The sequence below is a fragment of the Mesoplodon densirostris genome, chromosome 10 (assembly GCF_025265405.1).
Source record: "Mesoplodon densirostris isolate mMesDen1 chromosome 10, mMesDen1 primary haplotype, whole genome shotgun sequence".
NCBI classification, from domain to species: domain Eukaryota; kingdom Metazoa; phylum Chordata; class Mammalia; order Artiodactyla; family Ziphiidae; genus Mesoplodon; species Mesoplodon densirostris.
The window spans coordinates 90,392,069-90,418,803 of record NC_082670.1 but is presented as its reverse complement, the minus strand read 5'-3'; positions in this window follow the sequence as shown (position 1 = coordinate 90,418,803).

Below are 26,735 nucleotides of genomic sequence, written 5' to 3'. Positions count from 1 at the left end.
AGCTGTGACAGTTTTGTGACGATTATTGTAGGCAATCAGAGTTAACTTTACATCTTTGATTTATGTTTATATTTTGTTGTTGTTGTTGTTTTGTTTGTCAGTTTCTTGGTTAGGGATTAGGTCCTAGGTTGACCAAAGAGTAATTTTTAGAACGACAGCTTTTAAAAGGAAAATGGTATCATTTGGTTTTTGATTAAAGAAACCAACTTTTGTATGTTAAGACTGAAAGAAAAGTCTACCTTCGTTTTTAGTCTCAAATATATTTTAAAAATATATTTAAATATGGTAAAAGGTTTTAGTTCTTTTCTAACCCAAACACAAATGAAAACTCATTTTGAATAAAAATACTCCATACAGAACTGAAAAAGATGTGTATTAGTATCAGTTGCTAGGCCTGATGTTAACAAATTGCCACAAACTAGGTGGCTTAAAATGACAACATTTGTTCCCTCCCAGTTCAGGAGGCTGGAAATCTAAGATCAAGATGTCAACAGGGTTGATTCCTTCCAGAGACTCAGACAATCTGTTCCATGCCTGTCTCAGAGCTTTTTGGTGGCTGTCAGAAATCCCTGGCCTGCATCACTCCAGTCTTTTCCACCGTCTTCACATAGTATTCATGTGTGTTTGTACATATATGTGTGTGTGGTGTATGCATCCCTTCTCCTCATCCTATAGGGACAGCAATCATAGGACCCACTCTAAGCAGTATGATGTCACCTTAATTTGATTACATCTGCAAAGACCCTATTTCCACATGAGGTCACATTCATAGGTACCAGGGGTTAGGAAGTGAACCTATCTTTTTGGGGACACAATTTAACCCACACTGTGTGTGTACATATTAGCTATTTAATATGTACTACAGAATATACAATGCATAATAATTATGTAAATTACACTCTCTCTTAATAGATGATTTGACAGATATGGAGGTGATGATCAACTGCAGATCAATTTTTAAATGGCACAACTTAATGTCCTTCTTAGAAAAAGCTTGTGACCTTTCAAGTCAAAGAATGAAGTTCCAACACTAGGAAGCTCTCTATCCTGGTCACTCTATCTTGATTCTCAGTGAACATTCTAATTAGAACCAACTCTCATCATTACTTTTATATTAATAGCATTATAAGGTAAATGTTCTTCTCTTTGAGTTTTATCTCTCTGCTATAAATTGCATTGTTACTTTATATCATGCCCCTTGCATTATCAATTATCGGAGTCCCTTTTTAGACAGAACTGGGGCCATGAATAATTGCAGAAGCATCTGATAGATGGGGGGTGGGGACTTTTTCTTTTCCCCTGCAAGGCTACATCTCTGTAATTTGTCTGTGAACACATGGATACAAGACAACCCTTATTCATCCTGGTAGCTTTTTACAATTCCAAAAACTATCAGACAGGTAAAGGGATTCCTAATACATGACTCTCTGGCTTAGTTTTAGGGGTTTTTTCCCTGATGTCTTGCAAAGAACAAAGCACATTTGTGTTTACAAACATGAGGAGCTTCTATGTCTAGGTGACACTACCTATGGTTCAGCGATAACCACCAGCAAATTAGAACAAAAAATAAAGGTTACATTTTTAGGGAACGAATTGCTCTTTATAGACTTTTGAGTTCAACACCAATTGGTGACCTTGAGGGGGAAGACATTTTAGACCCTCAGCATCCCCAGATTCTCCCAGAAATCCAGCTTCATCATTTTCACTCTGATTTATGCCTGAAGATCGTTTTTATGGGTATCAGGTTGTCTTTCTCACAAGTATTTTTAATTTGCACCATTATCTAGTGATAATGGCATAATGGTTCCGTGTCTACTGAAAAATACCGAAGTGTGCTTTGCCACAAAACACTCCTAAGACTTTGCAGGTTGAGGCAAACCTCTGTTGGGTGCTATTAATAGGATGGTAGCTGACAAAAATGTCAAAGACGTAAGTTATTGTTCCAGTGCACTTGAAACCTTAGAATATGTTCCCCCAGTCACCCTATTAATGGAGATATATTATCTCTCTGAGAATTTCCTGTCAGACTCCGTTAAGTAAATAAAGGATAGGTGAAATATCAGAAACAGAGCTAACAAATGGAGCAGAGACCTGCCCTTGAAAGAAGAGAGCCAGCTGTTTACTGTGCTAATTCAAAACAAAATGAAAATGTATGTTTTTCATCTTGGTGAATATAATTTTCAAACATAGATTGAAAATTGGCTTTAGAAGAGACCCTTTTTTTTTTTTTGAAGGGATATTTCGTGGTCTGGTTTTTGTGTGACAAATGTTACTAGGCCCTGACATAAGACAAATGCTTGCTTGAGCCTTGCATATTGCCTCTAAATTGAACTCAAACCACAAAGTAATGTTGGAATCATTTTGCTGGGTTAGTCTGAATGTGTCAAGATCAGAAGAGACTAGAATTTTTTTTTTTTCCCAGTCTGGGACCCATATTCGTAACTACCACTGACCAGGCAGGGGCCCAGAAAGTGTGGTATAAATGAGCAAAGCTACCCAGCTCTCTGGTTCTGGTGATGCTGTGCAGATCTCAACCCGTACAATATATACTCGGGATTTCATCCTGTAGGTCAGTAGTTCAACAGGGGGTAATTTTTTCCTCCTGGGGACTTCGGGCAGTGCCTGGAGACATTTTTGATTGTTACAAGTGGGGAGGCTGCTTCTGGCATCTAATGGGTCGAGGTCAGGGATGCTGCCCAACATCCTGCAATGCACAGGGCAGCCCTAAAACAAAGAAGTATCAGGCCCAGCATGTACACAGTGCTGAGGGCAGTGGTTCTCTAACCAGGATGTGTGTCAGAACCACCTGGGAAGCTCGTCAGCAACAGGGGAGGCCGAGGCTCACTGACGTAGGTGAGGGCCTAGGCCATTGTATTTCTACCAAGTTTCCAGGTGATTCCCACCCAAGTTTGAGAAGAGCTGCTTGGGGGTATTAATTAGGTTTGGAAGTTGAACTTGAACCATTCTTTACAACCTTTTTTGGGGTACACCATCTTCAATTGCTCTACATGTCTTGCATAGGCAGGAAATCAATCCTGTGAGAATTGATTAATCATTATTTCTCTAGACCAGTATTTCCCGATCCGTGGGTTGTGAATCTGTGAAGGCTGTGAGAATCCATGTGTGCAAGCATTGCTAAGTGAACCAAAAAAATATTCTCTGATACATATAAATATATGAATATTTTCCAAATTGCATACATGATCTGATTAATAATACAGACATTCATTTAGAAGCATTACTCATCAAGTGTTTTTTTTTTTTTTTAAAGTAGATGAACACTAATGTATAGCTCCTGGCATGTGTGGCTGTGTGAAATCTTTTCATATTTTGCGAGGGGTCCTCTGAATTGACAATCACCTGCAGACTACATTTTCAGGATTTTTCCAAAATCTTTTTTTTTTTTTTTTTTTTTTTTTGCCCAAGTATCAATGATCTTAGTTTCTTCTGAGATGCCAAGTTTTGTACACCTAAGACTTGGTTTAGAGCAGTATTTCTCCAGCTTGATTTTGCAAATAAATCATCTGGGAATCTTGTTAACCTACAGATTCTAATTGGGGTGACTTGGGCTTGTGATTCTGCATCTGTGAAAGGCTCCCCCAAAAATGCAGATGCCCCTGGTCCTCAGGCCACAATCTGAGCAATGGGGATTCAGACATGGCCATTTCTTGGTATTTATGTACTCTATACACCATATTAAAATAATTACAGGGCTTCCCTGGTGGCGCAGTGGTTGAGAGTCTGCCTGCCGATGCAGGGGACACGGGTTCGTGCCCCAGTCCGGGAGGATGCCACGTGCCGCGGAGCGGCTGGGCCCATGAGCCATGGCTGCTGAGCCTGCACGTCCGGAGCCTGTGCTCCGCAATGGGAGAGGCCACAACAGTGAGAGGCCCACATACCGCAAAAAAAAAAAATAATAATAATAATAATTACAGTGAATCTCAGTGAAACAGGAAAAGAGAAAAAATATATATATCCACTAAAGAAAACATCACGACCCACATTTAGCTTGTATAAACCGTATAGAAAGTCCTTCATGAAATGATTAATTTTTCAAACCCAAGGTTACTAGACAATAAAGACACTGGAAGATAACTCAAGTGAGGACAAAATCCCAGGGAGGAGACTTTGACCATGAGAGGGCGCTATACAGGGATGCTCTGGATCTCCCTGGATATGAACTACATTTTATTCCCAGTCAACTCTGGCATCCCTACTTCTACTAGCACAGCCATGGAGAAAAATCTTCAACTTCAGAGTAAGCAGGTGGGACTTCTGGGGTCACTGTAGAGTCTGTCCCATCTCTCGGTAAATGCTCCTGGATATTCCTCCTTGACTTTCTGCAGCTACTATTTTGTTTTCATACATAAACTTCAATACACTAGCCATTGTGACATCCCTTAGATTCAGGCTAATACACTTTAATAGATTTTAAAAAAGAGAATCAGGTGGATTTCCAGGACAATTAACCGGCTTGTTTTTCTGTGGTGGAAATGGGACATTGGCGGGAGAAAAAACGAGCATGTAGTAGGTAATCTGGCTAATAAAAGAAGTTCAAGCCTACAGAAAAGTAAAGAGCAGTGAATTAAAATACAGATGTTAACTATGCATCGACAGTTGTCTTTGGAAAATCCTAGGCTTTTGGGTACGTATGATGTCTCCCCGCCAAGAGCCAGACAGCAGGGAAGCCATTCAATCGGGGTCGGTATCAACTTACTCCATCTACTGGCTATGACACAGGAATGTGAGCTTCTAGATTCTCAGTTTTTGAAAGTGGAAATCTGGAGGTGTGTGTGAAATCTCTTAAGTGTGGGAAAAAAATTTTTGAAAACGTAAAACCATTGCAAGGAGCAAAGTAAAATGAGACTGAGTTGAATTCGGGTTTCACAGCCCGTTTATAATCTGCCTCTCAAAGTGAGGTTTGTGGACTGGCAGCGCCTACATCAGCTGGGAACTTTGTGTTAGAAATGCACATTCTCAGGCCCCATTCAGGCCACACCCAGAAACTCTGGGGGTGCGGCCCAGCAATCTGTTTTGATAATGCCCTCTACAAGCTCAAGACACAAGGTCACGTTTGGCTGTCGCGGATTTGGAGCTTTTCTAATGTGCCTGATCAGTTCCTTCTTGCCGTGAAACAAAGCTTCTGCCTCAGTTTACTAGTGAGGGCTACAATTCCAGGAGCTTGAAGGTACAGGCTTGTTCTCTGCCATTCGAGCTCTCACCCCTGAGGGGCTGTTCCCACCTTCACCATCCAGTCACTGGCTTGCATCCTACTTTAACCTGCCTTCTACCTGCCTACAGCTCTAGCTGTAAACACTCTGGTCCTTTTCCTATCAGGCTGAACCAAATGAAATGTGTTTCTGTAGGTGAAAAATTGTTTCTGATGAACATATTTGATAACATTATGGTTTATGATATACCTGCCTTCTCCCTTGCAGGTTCATTACCTCAAAGAGTTGTCAACAGTAAATAAAACAAGGTACATAAAATACCTAGGCCAAGCATGGCACGAAGGAGGCTCTCAGTAAATGTCAGCTATTACTATTATTCTGTCTAAAATGACAACAATCCAGCAAGACAATGATCTCCTTTTTTAGGTGAATATATTGAGGCTCAAGAAGTTATACTGTCAGAAACTTGGTCATAGAGCTAGCAAGAGGCAAGCGCAGGTGAAGACCTTATGCATTTCTGCTCCCAAATCCTGTGCTTCATTTACAACGTTAAAGGGTCCCTCAATCTGGCTTGGTGAGTAGTGCCACTGGGTTTGCTGGGTTTTGGACCCTGCACTTGACCTGTCAGATCCCCTTGTCCGGCCCTTGCCCTTCTGACAGTCCAGGATGTAGATTAACAGAAGTTCTGCTTCAAGGAAGTGGGAAGGCTTGGGTGGTGCCAGCTCTGAGGGATACCTGTCTATTCCAGAGTGATTCCAGGGGTCAAGAGAGGTCAAGGGGGAGATAAACCTGGGAGGAGAGAGACCCAGATCTGTCATCTTCAGGTTAGATTCATGGGGCTCCTAAAAGAAATTTCATTTCTAGCCACTAGCAGAGTATTTGGGTTTCCCTAGCCATTAACCAGAAGCCCAGAAAGGGCAGGTTATGGCTGACTGTGTGCTAAGGGCCTTGGTAGGAGGCTCTAGGTCAGATGAGCTGACCAGCAGAGGGCAGCACGGGTGACTGTGCTTTGTCAGTGAAGGCATGACCCAAAAAGAACAGAAGAGAGAACCACCACAAAGGTTTACGTCTACCACTAATGATGATCCTCACCCAGGAGGGAAGAGGGAGCTGACTTCTTAAGTTCTGCCTGCAAAGCTAAATTCTCATAGGGCTATCCCACCTAGAGGAGGTAGCTTTTTCTACTTCTCTCAAAGACAGAGAATGGATCCTAAGAAAAGATAATGAGGAATAAGACAGGGAATAGGCTGCGATTTGGGTGATTTCAAAATGTGACAGACAATGAGTCCTATAAGACCTTTGAAATTAGGTAGTGTTGAGGAATGATAAAATGCTGTCACTTGCTTATTGAAAAACATGGAACATCTATTTATTCACTCATTCAGCACTGGAGAGCCTTTAAGAAATTAATAGACTTTTTCACAGAACTAGAATAATCCTCAAGTTTATATGGAACCATAAAAGACCCAGAATTGCCAAAGCAGTCCTGAAGAACAAGAACAAAGCAGGAGGCATAACCCTTCCTGAGAAAATATTTGCAAATGATGTGACCAGTAAGGCCTTAATATCCAAAATAAACAAACAGCTCATACAACTCAACAACAACAGAACAACCCAATCAAAAAATGGGCAGAAGCCCTAAATAGACATTTCTCTGAAGAAGAAATTCAGATGGCCAACAGGCACATGAAAAGATGCTCAATAGCGCTAATTATTAGAGAAATGCAAATCAAAACTACAATGAGGTACCACCTCTCACTGGTCAGAATGGTCATGATTAAAAATGCTGCAGATAACAAATGCTGGAGAAAAGGAAACCCTCCTACACTGTTGGTGGGAATATAAGTTGGTTTAGCCACTATGGAAAATTGTATGCAGGTTCCTCAGAACACTAAGAATAGAATTACCAGATGATCCAGCAATCCAACTCCTGGGCATATACCCAGACAAAACTCTAATCCAAAAAGATACATGCACTCCCTAGGTTCATAGCACCACTATTCACAGTAGCCAAGACATGGAAGCAACCTAAATGTCCAACAACAGATGAATGGATAAACAAGATGTGGTACATATATACAATGGAATATTACTCAGCCATAAAAAAGAACAAAAAATGGTATTTGCAGCAACATGGATGCAACTAGAGATTATCATACTCAGTGAAGAAAGTCAGAAAGAGAGACAAACACCATATGATATCGCTTATATGTAGAATCTAAAATATGACATAAATGAACCTATCTACAAAACAGAAACAGAGTCACAGACATAGAAAACAGACTTGTGGTTGCCAAGGTGGAGGCTGTTGGGGGACGAATGGAGTAGGAGGTTGAGGTTAGCAGATGCAAGCTATTATATATATGAAATGGATACACAACAAGGTCCTGCATGGAGAACTATATTCATTATCCTATGGCAAACCATAATGGAAAAGAATATAAAATAATGAATATAAAACTAATATATATACATATTTAACTGAATCACTTTGCTGTACAGCAGAAATTAACCCAACACTGTAAATCAACTATACTTCAATAAAAATATAAATAAAAATAAAACAAAAAAGAAATTAATAGACTTCAGTTTTTAGAGGAGATTTAGGTTTACAAAAAATTAAGCAAATGCAGAGTTCACGTATACTGTCTCCCCTCCCCTCTTCATCCCCCTCCCCCTCCAGGTTCCATAAACATCTTGCATCAATGTGGTACACTTGTTCTAACTGAGGAACCAATACTGACATATTGTTATTAACTAAAGTTCACAGTATACTTTAGGTTTCATGCTTTGTGTGCACATTCTATGAGTTTCCACAAATGTATCATGACATGTACTTGTCATATAGCATCACACAGAACAGTTTCACCGCCCTAAAAATCCTCTGTGCTCCACCTCCTCATCCCTTCCTCCAATCACGACTGCTGGTCTTTTTTGCTAGTTCCACAGTTGTACCCTTTTTAGAATGTGATAGAGTTGAAATCATGACGGCAGACTGGCTTCCGCTTAGCAATATGCATTTACATTATGTCTTTTCTTGGTTTAATAGCTCATTTCTCTTTTAATACTGTATAATATTCCATTGTGTGGAAATCCCTTGAAGCTTTTGATTGGCAGAATCATGTGCTAACAAGCGCCTGGAAAGATACAAACTGCACCTAAAATTTTAACCAACCGAACTTAGGCCCAGAGTTTCACGTGGTCATTTAAATGCATTAACTCACCTAATTCTCATCAAGTCCCTGTGAGATATGCGCTAGTTTCCCTATTTTACATCTGGAAACTGAGGCTCAGCTAAGTTAGCTAACTTGCTCAAAGACAGCTCCTTGTAGAGGCTGCACTGAACCTAGGACTTTTACCCCACTTTATCTCACTTCTTTCAATATAAATATAAATATATATAAATATATAAATACATGTATATATAAATATATATGTATATATGTGTCTGTGGGTCTGTGTGCATTGTCCTTGGGGAGATTACAGTATAGTGGGAAACCAGAAATCGGCATTGCACACTTCAGATTTCCCCTATCTGTTTACTTAAGCAAAATTCTCTTCCCCTACCTACTATTTCTTGCCTCCTATCATAAAAATCCTCTAAAAACCATGCCTCGTATGCCAAGCAATTCAGATCCTGCCCTCAGCTTGCACTCCCTGCCAGTAGAGAAAATTTAGTAGCTCGGTAAATGGGGATCTTCCACCACAGGAAACTCTGCCTGGCTCTAAAGCCCATTGGTGGCTCACTGTATCACAGGGCACAACTCCAAGAAAGGACACAGGTCCAGCTGGTAAAGCAGACTCCATCTTCCTGTATTTGCCATTCTTAGCATTTCCTCTGTTGTCACTGCTCCTAGTATACTCAGGAGGTCCCGTAAGAAGGGTTAGCAAGGCTTGCGGACTGGAGTTCAAGGTCAGAACAGAAGAACAATGGATTCCCTGCTTTCCAAATGGCAACATGGGCACATGGTACAAGGGCTTCACTGGATACTGGCTACCCAGCCCCAGGCCCTAACTCCTTCTCTAATTCATTTGCCTGAGGCAACAATGTACCAATTTTCCCTAACCACTCCTTTACTCCTCAAAGATTCCCAGTGAAAGGAAATCATGCAATAATTTCACAGTGGAGAAGCCTGGCACACACTCTCTGAATGCAGTCATCAGAGTAAATATCATCAGGAATGGGACAAATGAAACTCCAAGCCATGGCGTAGGATGTCATGAGAGGAACACAGCCTCACTTCTGTGACACCTGCCAAAGCTGAATTACCCGAATCTGATGATGAAGGGTCACTGGACAAACCCAAATTGAGGAACATTTTTAAGGAACTGGACTGTAATCTTTAAAAGAAGCTAAGTCATGAAAATCAGGAAATGGCTGTAGACCGAAGAAGGCAAAAGAAACAAGACAATATATGCACCGTACGATTCGGAAGTGGATCATTTTGCTATAAAAGATGTTAATGACAATTGGCAAGTCCAGAATGGGGCTGAAGATGAAACAGAGGGCACAAATGCAACAATGTTAATTTCCCAATTTTGATATTTGTATCAGATACAAATATTTGATGGTTATGTGGCAGAATGTTCTTCTTTGTAGGAAGTACTCTTTAAAGTATACAAGTGGTATGGCCAATCAAGTCACCAACTTCATCTTATGTGTTCTTGCACCTTTGTTCTTAGTTTGAGCTTGCTTTTAAAAAGTATTACAAGATAGCTCCCAGGGATGCAGCCTTATCCATAATTCCTTTGGCTGATGTGTTGGGACCTCTGTTATGTGATCCCATCCTCCCTTCATCCCCCATAGCTTCCCAGGCTGCTGGCCATCTCTTTACTGTTGTAGGGAAGGTCTCTTCCATTCCTGCCCCTGGCTTCCCTCTGCAATCAAAAATGCCTCTCTTCCCCTCTGCTGCCCATCTCCACCCTGTTAGTCCAAGTCCAACGTTGATCTCATCTTGTTAGGCAGTCCTCCTGTCACAGAAGCTCTCTCCACTTCCAGTTTTCTGATCAATTGTATCGTTAGCGTCTAGCATCCAATTTGTACATCTAGATGTGCAAATATGTCTATTATCTGCCAACTCAAATGTACCATCTTGGGAAGCACTGATCATTTCAAATCCTTCCATGAATACCTTCTTCCTAGTACTTGCTCAATAAACACCTGGTCTCTGGCTGAACACTGTTCAATCAGATGTTCACTGTTATGAAATAAAGATTGTATTTATGATTCATTTCTCTGAAAAACTCATCACTTCACTAACACAAAGGATTTCTACTCTTCCTGAGCTCAACAGAAAATTTAAAACATGTGGCAATGATGGCTAAAGAGCCAGCTTTCTCAAGCCTAAGAAAACCTCAGCTCTGGCCTCTATGAAATATTCTTCAACAAATGACTTGAGCTTTGTGTCCATCTGGGACGTCTCACCTTTCTACCTACTTCTCTTTTTGGTTTTTACCTTCTCACTAATGTTTGCATGCTTAAGTGTGTTCAGCAAATACAGAACCTGAGAAGTAACAGAACTAAAGAATTCAGCCCACGTGCTGGGATCCTCCAGGAATATTAGACCCAAATATTTGCCACATACCACACAAAACACACACATGCCTGCTTACTTAAAAAGATTCTGGGGACTTCCCTGGTGGGGCTGTGGTTAAGAATCCGCCTGCCAATGCAGGGGACATGGGTTCAATCCCTGGTCCAGGAAGATCCCACATGCCACGGAGCAACTAAGCCCATGTGCCACAACTACTGAAGCCCACAAGCCCTAGAGCCGGTGCTCCGCAACAAGAGAAGCCACCGCAATGAGAAGCCCGCGCACCACAACAAAGAGTAGCCCCCCGCCCGCTGCAACTGGAGAAAGCCCACGCGCAGCAAGGAAGACCCAATGCAGCCAAAAATAAATAAATAAAAAATAAATTAAAAAAAAGATTTTGGTCTTTTAAAGATACCTTGTCTTTAAGCTAAAATCATCAAAAGAAAAAAACAAAAGACAAGGGAATAAAGGTGGGGTGGTACTTGGGAAGGGAAGGGTATGCAAGTCTTTCTCTGCAGTCTAAAACACCTGCACATATGTCTTCCGGATGCACCACAGCATAACTGAATGCATGTCCAATTGCATTTCTGCACATGTAACTTACTATTTTGGTTCTTCAAACTCTGCTTTGATATGAAGACAAAGAAAGTCTCTGCTCCTAAGTTTATGTCTCTCTCTTTTTGTGGATGTACTTGCTCAACTCAATTTTGGAAATATGGCCTTCGGTGGCTCATTTTGGTATGATTGGTACGTAATGATACTCATCAGTAGCTTATTGCTATGTAATCAAAACTACTCAAGATTTCAATGCTGCACTAATATTAACTCCAACCACTTACTATTTTAATGAAGTGAGTGTTGGTATAAACATTTGCATACTTATTTGTCAATACAAACAGATTTGATGTCGAGTAATAAGGTCATTAAAAGTAATCACATATTTACATTTTTAATCCCCATTTCCCTCCACCCCTTGTTCCGGTTCCTCTCTTCTTTACCACTGCACTAAATAAGTTATCTAGGTAGCATCAAAACCGCAGTATAGGACCACCATGGGCTTTTCCAATCTAGAATCTGTCACCATCATTCGAGAAACTGCTAGCAGGGGCCAAGTGCCCAGGGGAAGGTCACTTATTCTAATCAGATCCCTGCAAGAGGCTCAAAGGCCACTGAGCTGAGCTGTGGTTTGTTTCAGGAGTTTGATGCATTGGTTTAAGTCCAGATGAGACCAGGAAAGAAAAAGAAGAGCAACAAGTAGCCTTCACCCGGGTTAAGGCTGTGTGTCAAGCTGCATCTATGTGCCCTGCGCCGAGCTCCTACTCAAACTGGTTGCCTCCGTTCTCCTCTTACCGTCAAGATGGCGCAGACCTCAGGGTTGGAGGTGTGGAGATGAAATAAACTGGGCCATGTAGACCAGAGGACGGAGGAAACTAGAGCCTCTTTCTGGAAGCCAAGGTGCTGAGTGTTAGAGCCAGAAGGGATCTTTGAGATCCTTTGCCTAAAACTCTGATTTTAGATATCAAGAACAAGAGACACAGAGAGGTCATGCGATTCGCCTGAGGTCATACAACTACTCTGGACTGTTCCTCCAAAGTAGTCTTCAGAAGGCTCTTTTGTCAAACTAATACAAGGGACTAAGCCTGACTCAGTCAGATAAAGGAGCCATTGTCCAAAGTCATTTCCATATGCATGTGTATATACACATATTCAGACTAGCATTCACTCCAACCCCACCGGCTAGCCTCGGCCACCTTCAGGTAACAGCTATTAGGATCCACTCCTTTTGCACTGGCCATTGTCTTGGTAGGACAGCCAGTCAAGGTGCTTTGTTCTTCCCTCACTGAGGATGGGCTTATCGCCCTGGGCCTTGGGATTTACTTCTTTTTTTTTTTGCGGTACGCGGGCCTCTCACTGTTGTGGCCTCTCCCGTTGCGGAGCACAGGCTCCCAACACGCAGGCTCAGCGGCCATGGCTCACAGGCCCAGCCGCTCTGCGGCATGTGGGATCTTCCCGGACCGGGGCACGAACCCGTGTCCCCTGCATTGGCAGGCAGACTCTCAACCACTGCACCACCAGGGAAGCCCGGGATTTACTTCTTGAGTCTTGGCGGACTTCAGGTGGTTGGAGCAGATCCATCCCAAGGTAATTAACTGCCTGGTAGAGAGAGTGTCCTGGTCCTGCTCCCGAGGACCCAGCAACTATTCCGGCTCTGCCTTTGTCTTTCATCCTGGGAGTGGCCCGATACTGTGGGTAGACTGATCCCATGGCTCTCAACTTGGGGTGGGGGCTGGATTTGCCCCCACGTCCCCGGGAAATATTCAGTGATATCTGGAAACATTTTTGGTTGTTACAACTTGGCGGGGGTGGGGGTGGGGGAGGATGCTACTGGCACCTAGTGGGTAGAGGCCAGGGATGTTCCTGAATATCCCTTAATGCATAGGACAGCCCCACAACAGGATTTACCTGGCCCCACATGTCCATATTGGTGAGGCTGAGAAATCCTGGGCTAACTCTACTATCTATTTCCAATACCTTCTCTCTTGCCTGTTTCCCTTTAGAGGGTGAAAAATACTCAGTTTCCCAACCTCTCTTATAGCTAAAGAATAGGAATCCAAGTGATACAGTTTTCTCCAATGAGTTTTGAGCAGAATCTGTTTTCCTAATCAAAGTGACAGGAGCAGTTAGTATTCTCCTATCCCCTTCCTCCTACTTAGAAGGTAGATAAAGCTTGGTGCACTGGCAGCCATTTTATGAACATGAGGGAAAAGTCAAGAAGAATCTCAGGTACCAGACTTTATGCCAGCACCAATTCCAATGGCTATCTCCTTTCCAGACTTCTTGCTGTTGAAGAAAAACGAATCCCTCATTTGTTTAAAACTATGAATCATCAAGTATTCCTTTACTTTCAGTTGAAAGCATTTCAGTGGTCATTCCTCCCAAGAAATTGTTTCTCTGCTTATCTTAGCTAGAATCCATTTTTGTATTTTTGCAAGAAAAGAACTGTACTTGATACAGCACACTAAATACGAGCCTTTGTGGATTATGTATCGCAGCCAGAATGGAGTTTTTTCCTTATTATTCTTGATGCTGGCTGAAATTTTGGCTTCACGTGGGCAAGTCAATGTGGGCAACTCTTTGTTAGCATTCAGCAGTATTTTCGGATCTGTGCTTTGTGATAAAAATTACTTTCTGCCTTTTAACTATAGATCACAAAAGGTTTCTACCTTTTAACTAGAGGTCAGAAAAAATCCTTCAAGCTGTAGGGTCAACTGGACATCTATTCAGGAAGGCTTTTCCTACTTGGGACTGTGAGTAGAGTTGGGGAAATGTTTTTTTTGGCTCCGCTATGATGTGATCGGGAGGCCTCACCAGCTGGTACTGCAGTAGGAAGGGAGGCCTGTGTACTTGTGTGGAGCAGACAGAGTGGGGCAGGACAGGCCCGCCCTCCCCCAACTGCCCATCTCCCTTCTCTCCCAGCACTGCCTCATAAGGTGCTTCTAGGATCTGTGGGTGAAGGCACTGCTGGTCACCAAGGCTCGACTGGCGCTCAACCGGACTTTTTACTGTTGGTTGGAGGGAGCAAGTCAGAGGCAGCAGCAGCCAGCAAGGCCCTCTCTGATTACGACAGGAACCACAGCTGGCCCCTGGCCCTGCCACACAACGGGGGCTTAGCCCCACTACAGCGCAGGGCCTCCTCCCCACACCCCAGACCTGCCCATCAGAGCAGGGTCTACTCAGGGCTCCTGTCTCCCTCTCAGCATCTCAGCCCCGGGCTCCTTTAGCAGCAGGGTCATTGGCTTCTTTGCCCCGAGGACTCACCAAGGGCACTTGAGGTCTTCACTGCTATGGACTCCCCAGCTTTCTCTTGATCCGGGTGGCCAAGTGTAGTCATTTCCCCAAACCGAAACATTTTTTTGGAGGCAGTCTATGTGTAAAGGGGAGGGGCACAGGTTGTGGAGTTTGCCCACGTGTAAATGGGGCTTTGCCCCCTAATTATAACAGCAGCAGCAGGTAGCGTTATTAACGGGGACTGACCACAGGCAACACTGTCCTAAGTGCTTTACATGTATTATCACACTTAGTAGCTGTTTGACGTTTATCAAGTCGCTTAACAACTCTGAGCTTCGGATGACTCGGGCAAAATGAGGATAATTAGAGGACCCACTCAGATGGCTATGAGGTCTCAAAGAAGTGACACAGCAGAGCGCCTGACATCCAGTGAGCAGTCTTTTAACGTCAGCTTCTAATATTCCAGGGGACAGATCTTGACCAGATGAAAGCTACTATTCAGTGTGACTTATTTTGGTTTCTCAAGAAGAGAGGATCCTAGGCTGAGGTCTGGAGCATCTCTTCTGCCCATTTACCACCAACAAGCCTAGTACAGATGCAAAACTAGGACCCAAATCCTGGGACCCAGGGGCAGCTTCTAGCTTCCTTCTTGCCACTGGAAACCTGTAAGGCTTGCCTTTGAGGCTGGGTGGCTGGAATTTACAGGATTGAACGGAGGGTTTGAAGGCTCATGATTCACTCTTCTCTTCCTTTGCTTGCTAGAACAAGCTTATAATGAATACTTCAGAAACTACGTGGCAAATGCACCCCTTCCAGTGATGTGCTTTAGTTAAAGTTGGAGGGAAAATGGGCTTTTGAACGGGGATGAGGTGACATGAATGATGATAAATTAGAGTAGAAGATATGGATACCGGGTTACTACCAAGTGCCACGCCCTACATCTCATCAAGTCCACATCCCTGAGAGAAAGACATTACCCTATTATATGCAGGAAGAATGACTTACCCACAGGCCCAGCTAGGAATCAGCAAACCTGAGATTTGAACATAAGTCATCTCCAAGTCTGGTTCTCATAACCACCTTGCTACGAAGCAAGGCAGAGTGTCATGCAGCTACTCTGTGCATCCCCACCGCAGAGGGGAGAAACTGCCCCAGTGGTCCAGAATGGATGAGTCTTCTGGAAAGTTTGCTCTGGCTGGGGTAGAATGGAAGCCCAAGTCTGACTTCCTCTGGGCAACAGCTAAGCTCTGAGAAGCCTTAACCAGGGATTCTCAAGGTAGAAGAAAGGAAGATTGACCTCGTAAATCCAAGGGGTTAAAATCAAATTCTCATCTGCTATTAGACGAGATCAACTTGGGAAAACTCTGTCTTATTTTCCTACAACTGTGTCTGATATACTGTATACAAAGCTCTCAGGGTCCTCCCTGTATATCGGTGATCTCCAAATATCTCCATGAGAAATGTTCTTGGTCTAAAAGGTATCCCAATGACCGCATGCAATGTGCTGATATTTACCTGGATTCAGAAAAACAATGGTGTAGTAAGGGACAGGTTCCAGCTGTTTGGCCTCTTCGGCATATGCTTTCCAGAACCTGTGAGGCTTCATAAACAACCTGTCAGCAAGGTTCCGGCCAACCTCACCAGACGCAGACCCACTCAGAGCTGAACCTACAAACCTCTCACTTCATTAGCTGTACCTTTCTGGCTGCTGTTTATTATTCCATGAGATAAATGAAAGTTTTCTATTTCTGGCCAAGGCTCTGACAGAGAAACCTGGCTTTTTTTTTTTTAATTGTCCTTCTTCAGGCTCAAGTATAAAATTAGTCGGAACTCTCATAAAAAATGTCAAATCAAGTCCAATTAACTAAAAGTGCCTTAGACTGTTAATTAAGTGAATTAAGTGCAAGATTTTTTAATGAAAGGCTTACTAAAGGACATTCGAATAGGAAAAGATGTGTTTTTAGCCAGCAGCAGTAAGAGGAATCTGTAAGAGAGGCCTGCTAGGTCATTGGACAAGATAGTAGAGCCTTAGAGAATCTTTGAGAATTCATGCAGGTCTAGGGGCTAAACCACAGATCCCACTCTCTTTTTCCTTCTTCCTCCCTCCCCCGCTCTCTAGGAAGCAACCATATTTATCAAGGCACCCATGTGCGGTTGTGCAGGCTGCGCACTGTACAATTTCATCATGCCAACAAGGGTGATGAGTAAATCCAAACAAACCACATTCTCAGTGTACCAGGAGACATAATTCACGTGGGGCCCACATTTTAAGGGGTCAGACAATTTTTGAGACTCGGATGACAATGATGGCTCTTCTCTTTGGAAAGAAGCACAACCCTCAGTTGTTTCAATGCAATTTAAAGGGGCACATGGGTCCCCCAAACTCATCCACAGGCTCTAGTACTTGGGGTAAGAAAGTCACTTTCTGATAGAGCAACTTGAGAAGCCAAATCCAAATTAGAAGCTTGCTTGGTGAACGAACGTTCAAATATTTAATGGTGTCAGACTAAGAAAACACAGTGCATCTAACTCCAAAGAGCTGTACTTTGGTACAAGAAGAACCTCAGTCATTCTACTCCATAGACACAACTAGGATGGGCAATGCCAACCAGGGACATCCAGATGCTCATTTTTTTTCTTGGCTTTGATTTCAGACCCACACTTATCCAAACCGTCTGCTCCCTGATTGACACCATATTCTTCCTTTAAATATGTTGGTCCGTTGAAGCCTCACTGGCCCAGTGCCACTGGAGTCTTCAAGAGACCTGCCTTGTCTCTGCCCTCATCTCCTCTGTGTTCATCTTGCCTTTTAACCTCATAGAGCGATGTCTTATTTCCATACCCAGATTCTCCAAGGAACCCCCTCACTCTCGTTTAATAACAGACACTACGCCAGATCCTAGACATAACAAGAATAGTAGCAAGTCACTCATTTGTTCCTTCTATGCATGAAGTCCTCTGGCTACGATCGATCTGACTTGCTTTCATCACATAACCACACTTAGCCAAAGGGACCAAATACAGCCATCTGTCCCTACCCACTGGTGAGGAAACAGGCTGAGAGCAGTTAAGTTAGTTGTTCTAAGTCACAAAGTAAACAGCCTCTTTGGAAGTCCAACACTACCACGTGCATCCACCAGGGGTTGGAAAACTTTTTTGTATCAAGGGCCAGGAAATATTCTAGACTTCATGGACCATGTAGTCTGTTTCAGTGACACTGCTCTGCCATTGCAGTGGGAAAACCACCATAGTTAGTACTAACAGTAGGCACGTTTTGTCCTGTAGACCTTCGTTTGGCATCTCCTGCTCTACACCATACTTCAAGTTCCCCGCATCAAGAGGTGGTCATGTTAGAGTACAAAAGAGTCACGACTTGAACATATACAGCTTGGTAGCCTTCTAAAGCAAACGTGAGTTCTTCTAGTTAAAAAAAAAAAAAAAAAGAGTAGGATAGTAAACTACCAATAAAGTCATACTTGGAAATAAATATGAATCTTACTTATTATTATAGGAAACTTTGTCTTAAATTCTGTGTTTCAAATTATGCCAGGCTTCTGAAAGTTCCCCAGTTTTTATTTTCTGGAGATGTGGGTTTTATTGGACAAAGAACAAACAGCTAAAATAAAAGGTTAGGAACACTGAGTTCTCTCACTTCCTGGCATGCCTTGGTCAGGCAGGAAAGAAACCTCCTTATTAAATATTCCTTAGCATGTGAGGTCTGGGGCAACAACATTTTTGTTTATAATAAATACCATCCATGCAAGAACTGATTCAATGAGACACAGACACTAACAAGAAAAGTGAATGCTGATGTTTTCAAATCGCAGTTTCTCTGGTTTTAGGTGTTTGCCTGTTCACTCTTCAGAAGCTCTGCCATGCTTTACGTGCCTGGAGAAACTCGTCTTAGAGCTTAATTAAAGATAGCATCGTGACAGATCAGAGATGTGGCTTGCAGGCCTCCCTTTACTGCCTCTGTTAGCAGAAGGTGGTGAAGGCAAAGCAACTGAAGAAGAGATGATTATGGCTGAGATGTCTGGAACTGGGCACAGAGACATTGAGCCATCCTTGCCTCTCCTCAAGGGAAGGCCAGCGGTCGAAGGGTAGCCTTGGAACTAACAGAAGAGCAGACCTACTGCTCCAAATGATCAAGTTCCCAACTGGGGGAGGAAAAGAAGATGAGCAGGCCAAGCTGGGGAATTCACCACAGGAAACCTCTTCCCCAGTACCTGGGCTCACTGTTTTCTAAGTCTTGAAAACTTCGTTTAGGTTGAATGACATTTATGAATCCCTTTCTTTCTCCAGTGTTTAAAAACAGCTCCCATGTACAGAGTGGTGACCCCTCTACCTTTCCGAAACTATCACAGAGGCTCCAACAAAACAGCAACAACCCAGCAGTAACAGTAGCAACGGCCAGCTCTTATGCAGCGTTTCCTATGTACCCAGGAGCGCTCTTAAAACCACATGAGGTACTACTGTTATCTCCATTTTACGGAGGAAGGAACTGAGATTCGAGTCTGCATTTTCCAAAGTTTCACAGATAGGAAGCCCATAGAGAATTAGATCAGAGAGTTGTCAGTGTTTCTCAAACTCTTTTCCCTGTGGTACCCATATATGCCCAGGACCAAGGGGAGGGTTCTAGGTAAAAGCCAGAGGTGAAAAGGGAAAAGCAATGTATTGGCAGTCTCCTAGTATCTTCCCTTTTTTTCTCCTTTTGTATTTCAGATTGTGTTTAATATTGTAGCTGCGTTGGTTTTAATATAAACAGAAGGTTCGTAACTGAGAGTACAAGAAGATGTTTCTACCATGGCTTCACACGTACTCCTGGGGTACATCTTTATGAATTTGGGAAATGGAGGTCCAGTCATCACTTCCCAGCAAGGGAATAATCAGCAGACCCCAAGGTCAAGAGGGTCTGAAAGCAATCATCAGAAGGTCCAGGAACACAAACTCAAGAACTTCAATTATTTATTCATGAGTGATTTCACAACTGAATGGGACTTTTTTTTTTTTTTTTTAGGGGCGGAAGATTATCAAATCTAGCTGCCTCCGAAAGGGCACATTATCTGAATGCCCAGATGACACATACACATTCATTTATTCACCCAACAAAACTTTTGGAACTCCAACACTGGTAATAGGCACTGGGGCTATAATGGCTTGACATCTGTGGAGTTGGAGGGTTAACGGGTTTGTGGATGTCACACATCAGAATAGAGTAAGGCCAGGTAGTTCTAGAAATGTAACCCAGTCTCGACTCTGAAATGCCCCCTTCTCCTCACCAACATTTCTCCAACTTCCAACAGATAGTCTTGAAATGCTGACAGTATCTACCCATCTTTGTTCAGTGTCTCATTAAAAGGTAAAAAAAACCCACAAAAATCCTCTGGTTTCTAAGGAACTTCCCTTTGAATGCAGCCTAAATTCTTCATTTTGTTTTGAGAAACAAATGCTTCCTAATGGCCAAAATATTTAAGTTTGAAAGCCACATAATGAGAATACACAATAGTCACTTCCCTCAACTCTTCTTTTTATTCCAGCAATAATTTCCTTGTCACTTGAATGTGACTCCTGATTGTCACAATGACTCTGAGACAATGATTCGGTGCTGCCTGATGCCACAAAGTGAAGTTGTGAGGCTGATGCCAAAACCATGTCAGCTTAATGCAGGAGAACGGAAAAAGCTGCGAGCAATCTCGCTCATTTAGAAAGTGGGCTGGGTCACTAAACTGGCACACAGGTTAGCTCCAGCCAATCTTCAGTATCTTGATGGGTTGCCCCTCCCATCTCGTGACTTGGAGGGTCTCTCTATTTGATATATACGCTCTCTGAGATTCCTAGATCCAGGACTTTGGAAGGCAAGCAAGCCTGAAGCAGTCCCCAAGAGAATTCCACCCCCACCCCCGCCCGAAAAATCTCACTCAAGTGTTTTTTTTTTTAATTGGAGTATAATTGCTTTACAGTGATGTGTTAGTTTCTGCTGTATAACAAAGTGAATCAGCCATAAAAAGAAACGAAATTGAGTTATTTGTAGTGAGGTGGATGGACCTAGAGACTGTCATACAGAGTAAGTCAGAAAGAGAAAACCCAAGTGTTTTTAACGAGAGAACAAGGTAATTCAGACTGTTTAAGCTATTAAAGCCAAATCAAAAGGCTACCCGACCCTCTGCCTTTTCTCACAGATAGTAAATCTATGGTCCAGAGGCTGCCATTCTCTACTACTAAGGCCCTCGTGTTCTTGCCCAATGAACCTGGATGTGACCTCAGAATCTTTCCCAACACAGTACCAGCCCCACAGGGTTCAAGATGGCAAGAGACAGAAACTGTCTGCCTACATCTACAGTCCAAATTTCAGCCACCTGGGATCTTTTGTGAATAGCATTCACTGTATAATTCAGAAAATATTTGTGAAGCTCCTGCTCTGGGCCTCATAATGCAGAGGTCAAGAGCATACTGATTGACACCCTTATGGAACTGACAGTCTAGTGAGGAAGCTGCATGCTGAACAAATAGTCACACTCAAGGGTGCTAGATTTTACAATGTGTAAGGAAGTTATATTTGAAATAAAATCTGGAAAAAGAGGTGTCCATGGGGCCAAGGACTACAAGGGCTGAGGGGTAGGGGATGGGGGAAGGGTTCAGTAAGTGCAAAGGCTGAGGCATCTATAGAAATCCATAGAATCCACAGGAAGTGAGTGTAGCTACAGTGCCTACAGCAGGAATTATGCAGAGGAAGAGGCTGCAGGGTCATGAAAAAGAGATGAAGCAGCATCTTTCCCATTGTCACCTTCTGTTGAGATCCTATTCATCCTACAATGCCCAGCCTAAATGTCCCTTCCTTTCTTTCCTCTGCTCCTGGGCTGTTGTATCAAGAGCAACAATGTTGTACTATTTACAATAGCCAAGACATGGAAACAACCTAAATGTCTATCTACAGATGAATGGATAAAGAAGATGTGGTACATATATACAATGGAATACTACTCAGCCATAAAAAAGAATGAAATAATGCCTTTTCCAGCAACATGGATGGACCTAGAGATGATCATACTAAGCAAAGTCAGTCAGAAAGAGAAAGACAAATACCATATGATATCACTTACATGTGGAATCTAAAACAATACAAATCAACATATCTACGAAACAAACAGACTCACAGATATGATATAGAGAACAGACTTGTGGTTGTCAAGGGGGAGGGTGGGTAGGGGAGGGAAGGAATGGGAATTTGGGATTAGCAGGTGCAAACTATTATATATAAAATGGATAATCAACAAGGTCCTACTGTAGAGCACAGGGAACTGTATTCAATATCCTGTTACAAACCATAATGGAAAAGAATATTAAAAAAGAATACATATATGTACAACTGAGTCACTTTGCTGTACAGAAGAAATTAACACAACTTGCAAATCAACTATTCTTCAATAAAATTAAAAAAAAAAGAGCAACACTGCTGTAATACCATAGACTTTACCACGTTCAAAGAGTTCATTTATAAAGACAGTAGTTAAGGAGAAAATTATATATAGTTAAAAACAAAAACAAAAACATATTGCCTGTGAACAAGAATTTAAATCCTCAAGATCTGGTCCCTTGCAAGCCTCAAAGCCAAATATCAACTTCCTCAAGTTTCTCTTGCTTTTGGCCTTCCATTTTCACTAAGGCATTGGAGTTTAAAGTCAAGCTGAAACAGGAAAGGGTTCCAGATCATTTTTTGGGTCTTCTTTCTCCTTTCTTGGCAAGCCTCTGAATCCCATTGCTTTTGGTTTGCTGAGTAATGTATACTACCTGACGCCACAGAGCTCCTATCGGGAACAGTAAGGATGTTTAGAGGCTATCTGGAGGAGGGAGGTTACAGTGCAGACCAGCTACACTGGGTACAAAGGATTAAGTGTTTTAAACGGTTCAACACAGAATCCTTTCTTTGGCCTCATTAGGAAAGCGTGTATAAAAACGAAATTCATAAGCACCATTTCAGGCACTGGAGTCTGTATTGTATGTGCTTTTGATGCATTAAGGACAGTGTATGGCCTTAAGGTAGGTACATACAGAGCAAAAGCAGAGACTGCCTGGAGGGGCACCAGCCCATTTGGGTTACATCGGTTCTCGAAGAGCATTGTGCCAGTGGAGGCGAAGGGTCCCCAACCCCCGGGGTCTAATGCCTGATGACCTGAGGTGGAGCTGATGTAATAATAACAGAAATAAAGTGCACAATAAATGTAATGCGCTTGAACCATCCTCAAACCACCACCCCACCCCTAGTCCTTGGAAAAACCGTCTTCCGTAAAAAAGGTCCCTGGTGCCAAAAAGGTTGGGGACCGCTGCGATTTATGGGAATCGGGAGCTTCATCCATCCACACAGCTGTACACAGTTCACTACAAAATCTGAAAGCAGAGCAAACTACCCACCAATTGGGGTCATGAACAGAAATCAACGAAAAGAAATACTCTCCTGAACTTCAGCAAAAATGGAAGCCCTATGCAGTGATACAAACTTCTGCCAGTTTGAATAACACTCTTTCAAGGAAAATTTAACCTGACCCCTTCAGCTCAATTACATCTTTTATTCCCCAACACACGCTTCCCTGTCTTTCAGGATTCCTCTTTTGGTATCTCAGCCTATTGGTAATTACTTCCTTACATCTGAATCAACGAGACTATGAAATTAGCGTTTCTGGGTCCTGTTTACTCACGAATCCTTACCAGCCATTCCCTCATTTCTTTCCTCATTCCATAAATATCTCACGAGCGCCTATGTATTTGCTAAAGTCAAGCTGAAACAGGAAAGGGTTCCAGTAATTACCATTACTACGTTTGTGGTAATTTCTTAATTAAGAAATTACCACAAACGTAGCGACTTAAAACAACACAAATTTATAAACTTACAGTTTTGGAGGTCAGACGTACAAACTCCGTCTCACCGGGCTTAAATCAAGGTGATGGCAGGGGAGCGTTCCTTCTGGACGCTCTGAAGAAGATTCCGTTTCCTTGCCTTTCCCAGCTTTTAGGAGCTGCCTGCTTCCCTAGGCGCAGGACCCCCTAAGCTGTCAGCTCCCCCTTCTGTTGTCAAAGTTTGACCCCTGCCGCTGACACTCTTCCTCCCTTTTATAGGACGCCCTGTGATTACATTGGGCCCACCTGGATAATCCACGCTGCTACGCTCTCGAATTCCAGCCTAATATTAATCACACCTGCAGAGTCCCTGTGCCAGGCACGCTAACCTACTCACAGGTTTCCAGGATTAGGACGTGGCCATCATTGGGGCAGGGAAGGGGCAAGTATTATCCATCTTTCTACAACCTACTACATGTCAGGCATTCCGCTAATGCTATGACGCACAGAAACATACAGTTCCTGTCTTTGTGACACTGTGTCCCAGCGGAGATACTTCCTGGCAGATGGAATGTCACGAACAGAGGCTCTAGAGCAGGACTCAGCAGGGAACTCAGTGAACTTGGGGGACCAAGTAGATCTGTAGCACAGAGTGGGGTGGACCACTGGTGGCAGGAAGTGACAGGAGGACTCAGCAAGGGTAGAGCCAGCATGATTTTAGGTTTATAATGATGAGAGAAAGAGAAGCCAATGCGACTTTTTTTTTTTTTTTTTTTTTTTTGCGGTACGCGGGCCTCTCACTGCTGCGGCCTCTCCTGCTGCGGAGCACAGGCTCTGGACGCGCAGGCTCAGCGGCCATGGCTCACGGGCCCAGCCGCTCCGCGGCATGTGGGATCCACCTGGACCGGGGCACGAACCCCCGTACCCCGCATCGGCAGGCAGACTCTCAACCACTGCGCCACCAGGGAAGCCCCAAATGCGACTTTTTAACCAGTTGTGTATGAGTGTGACATCTGTGAAAACAACTCACTGCCTGGCTGATGGGTGCAGACGAGATTGGATGGACAGCAGAAAGCAGTTAGTTAGGAAACGATTGCAATAATCCAGACAAGTGGTGGTGGGAGCGTGAATCAGGGTGAAAAACAAAGACGGAGAGGAGTGATAAATGCTCTAGGACGGGGATGGGCAAACAGGGCCTGAGGGCCACATCTGGTTCACACCTGTGCTGTAAATAAAGTTTTACTGGAACATGGCTACACTTCCTTGTTAGCTGATGATTATGGCTGCTTTCTCCTCCAAAGGCAGAGCTGCATATTTGTGACCAAGACCAAGAAGATGGCAGAGCCTAAAATATTTACTATCTGGCCTTTTGCAAAAACAGTTCACCAACCTCTAGTATGGAAGGTTAAACTGATATGACTTCTATCTGACTGGGTATGGGAGACGGAAGAGAGGGAGGTCTCTTCATTGTGGATGGTACCCACTTGGCTGAGGCCCTGGTCTGGAGGGTGATATTGAGCAAAGACCAAGAATTAATTGTTATCTAGTGGACTCAATGTAATCACGAGGGTCCTTATAAGAGGGAAGCAAGGTTTTTCCCTGGCGGTCCAGAGGTTGGGACTCCACGCTTGCACTGCAGAGGGCATGGGATCGATCCCTGATTGGGGAACTAAGATGCCACATGCTGTGCAGCACAGACCAAAAAAAAAAAAAAAAAAAAAAGAGGGAGGCAGAAGGGTCAGATAGCTAGAAGGGGGCAAGGCGACACGGAAGCAGCGTTGGAGTGGTCACGAGCCAAGGAATGCCACCAGCCTCTAGAAACCGGAAGAAGTAAGGAACAAATTCTCTCTTGGAGCTTCCAGAAGGAACCAGCCCTGCTCACACCTAGGTATTAGTCCTGTAAGTCTCATTTCAGAGTTTTGACCTCCAGAATTGTAAGAGAATAAATTCATGTGGTTTTAAGTCACTGAGTTTGTGGTAAATTTGTCACATTAGAAATAAAAAACTAATAAGAGTTCTAATAGCTATTTATTATACTTTGAATGAAACCCAAATTCCAAATTCCTTACCATTGCTGACAAGACTTACACTGCTGGATCTTTCCTCCTTACCCCATGTACCTTTACCTCCCTAATTCCCTGTCCTCTCAATTCTATACTATTAAAAATGGTAGCCAGGGGCCAATTGTAGCTGCTCAGCGCTTAAAATACAGCTAGAGCAACTGAGGAGCTGACTTTTTAAATCAAGTTAAATTTTAATTCAGTTACATTTTAATTTAAAAACTGAGGCAGTATAAACTCTTTTCTCCTTCACACACAATTTTATTATTTGGTAGGATTACAAATGACTTCATCTATGGAAAAATTAGCATCCAAAGTGAGATGTGCTTGAAGTATAGAATGCACACTGGAGTTTGAAGACTTAATGTACAAAATGTAAAATAGCTCATTAATAATTTTTATATTGATTATATGTTGAAATGAATGGACAACATATTGAATATGTGAGGCTAAATGAAATATGTTAAAATGAATTTCATCTGTTCTTTTTGCTTTTTTGGATGTGGCAACTAGAAAATTTCAAAATTACATATGTGGCTCATGTTACATGTCTGTTGGACAGCAGCCCTAGTCTCATGGCTTTTGACTTGTTCCTTCTGCTTGCAAACCCATTCCCCGAGACTGTGCAGGACTCACAGCCCCAGCCTGTTTCAGCTCATTTAGAGTTCAATGTCAGTGTCACCTGCTCGAGAACTTTCTCCCCAATGCAAGAAACCCCCATTCTCTCTCTCTGCCAAGTTCCAGGACTCATTTTATTTTGTATAATAAGCACTTGTTCATCTTCTTCATAGCAACCAATAGCATTTGGCATCCTTATTTACTTGCTTGTGTGTTTATTGTCTGTTTCCTCCAACTGGAACCCAAGCCCATGGGAGCAGGGTCTCTGGTGGTCTCGTTCACCCTTGGTCTCCAGCATGTAGAATGATGCCTGGCAAATTTCACGTACACGATCATTATTTCTTGACAAGTCCTAATTGTACCTCCCACTGTTGAGTTCCTGGTGATTCCCCTGGAAGCTTTTAAATAAAAGTCCCTTGTTTTACTTGAGCATGTTTGAAAGGGTCTCTATTACCAGCAACCAAAGGGGCTTTGACCAACGGTAGGGGCTGCATTAAAGGGAGTGAAGAAGTTTCTTCACTCTGATTTTGGACTTGGAGCTGATCTGTAAGCCCTATTCAAAAATAAATGTGTAAATCAGGACAATGATTAGGGAAAAGAGAATAATAATTGGTCTTCTTTCCCTTTCTCTCTCCCCCCAAAAGGTTAGGTAAGAAACATTTTCACTTTATTCTTTTTTTTTTTTTTTCTTTAATGTGTAAGAGTTTGCTTTGAAAGGTTTTCCTCCAGGC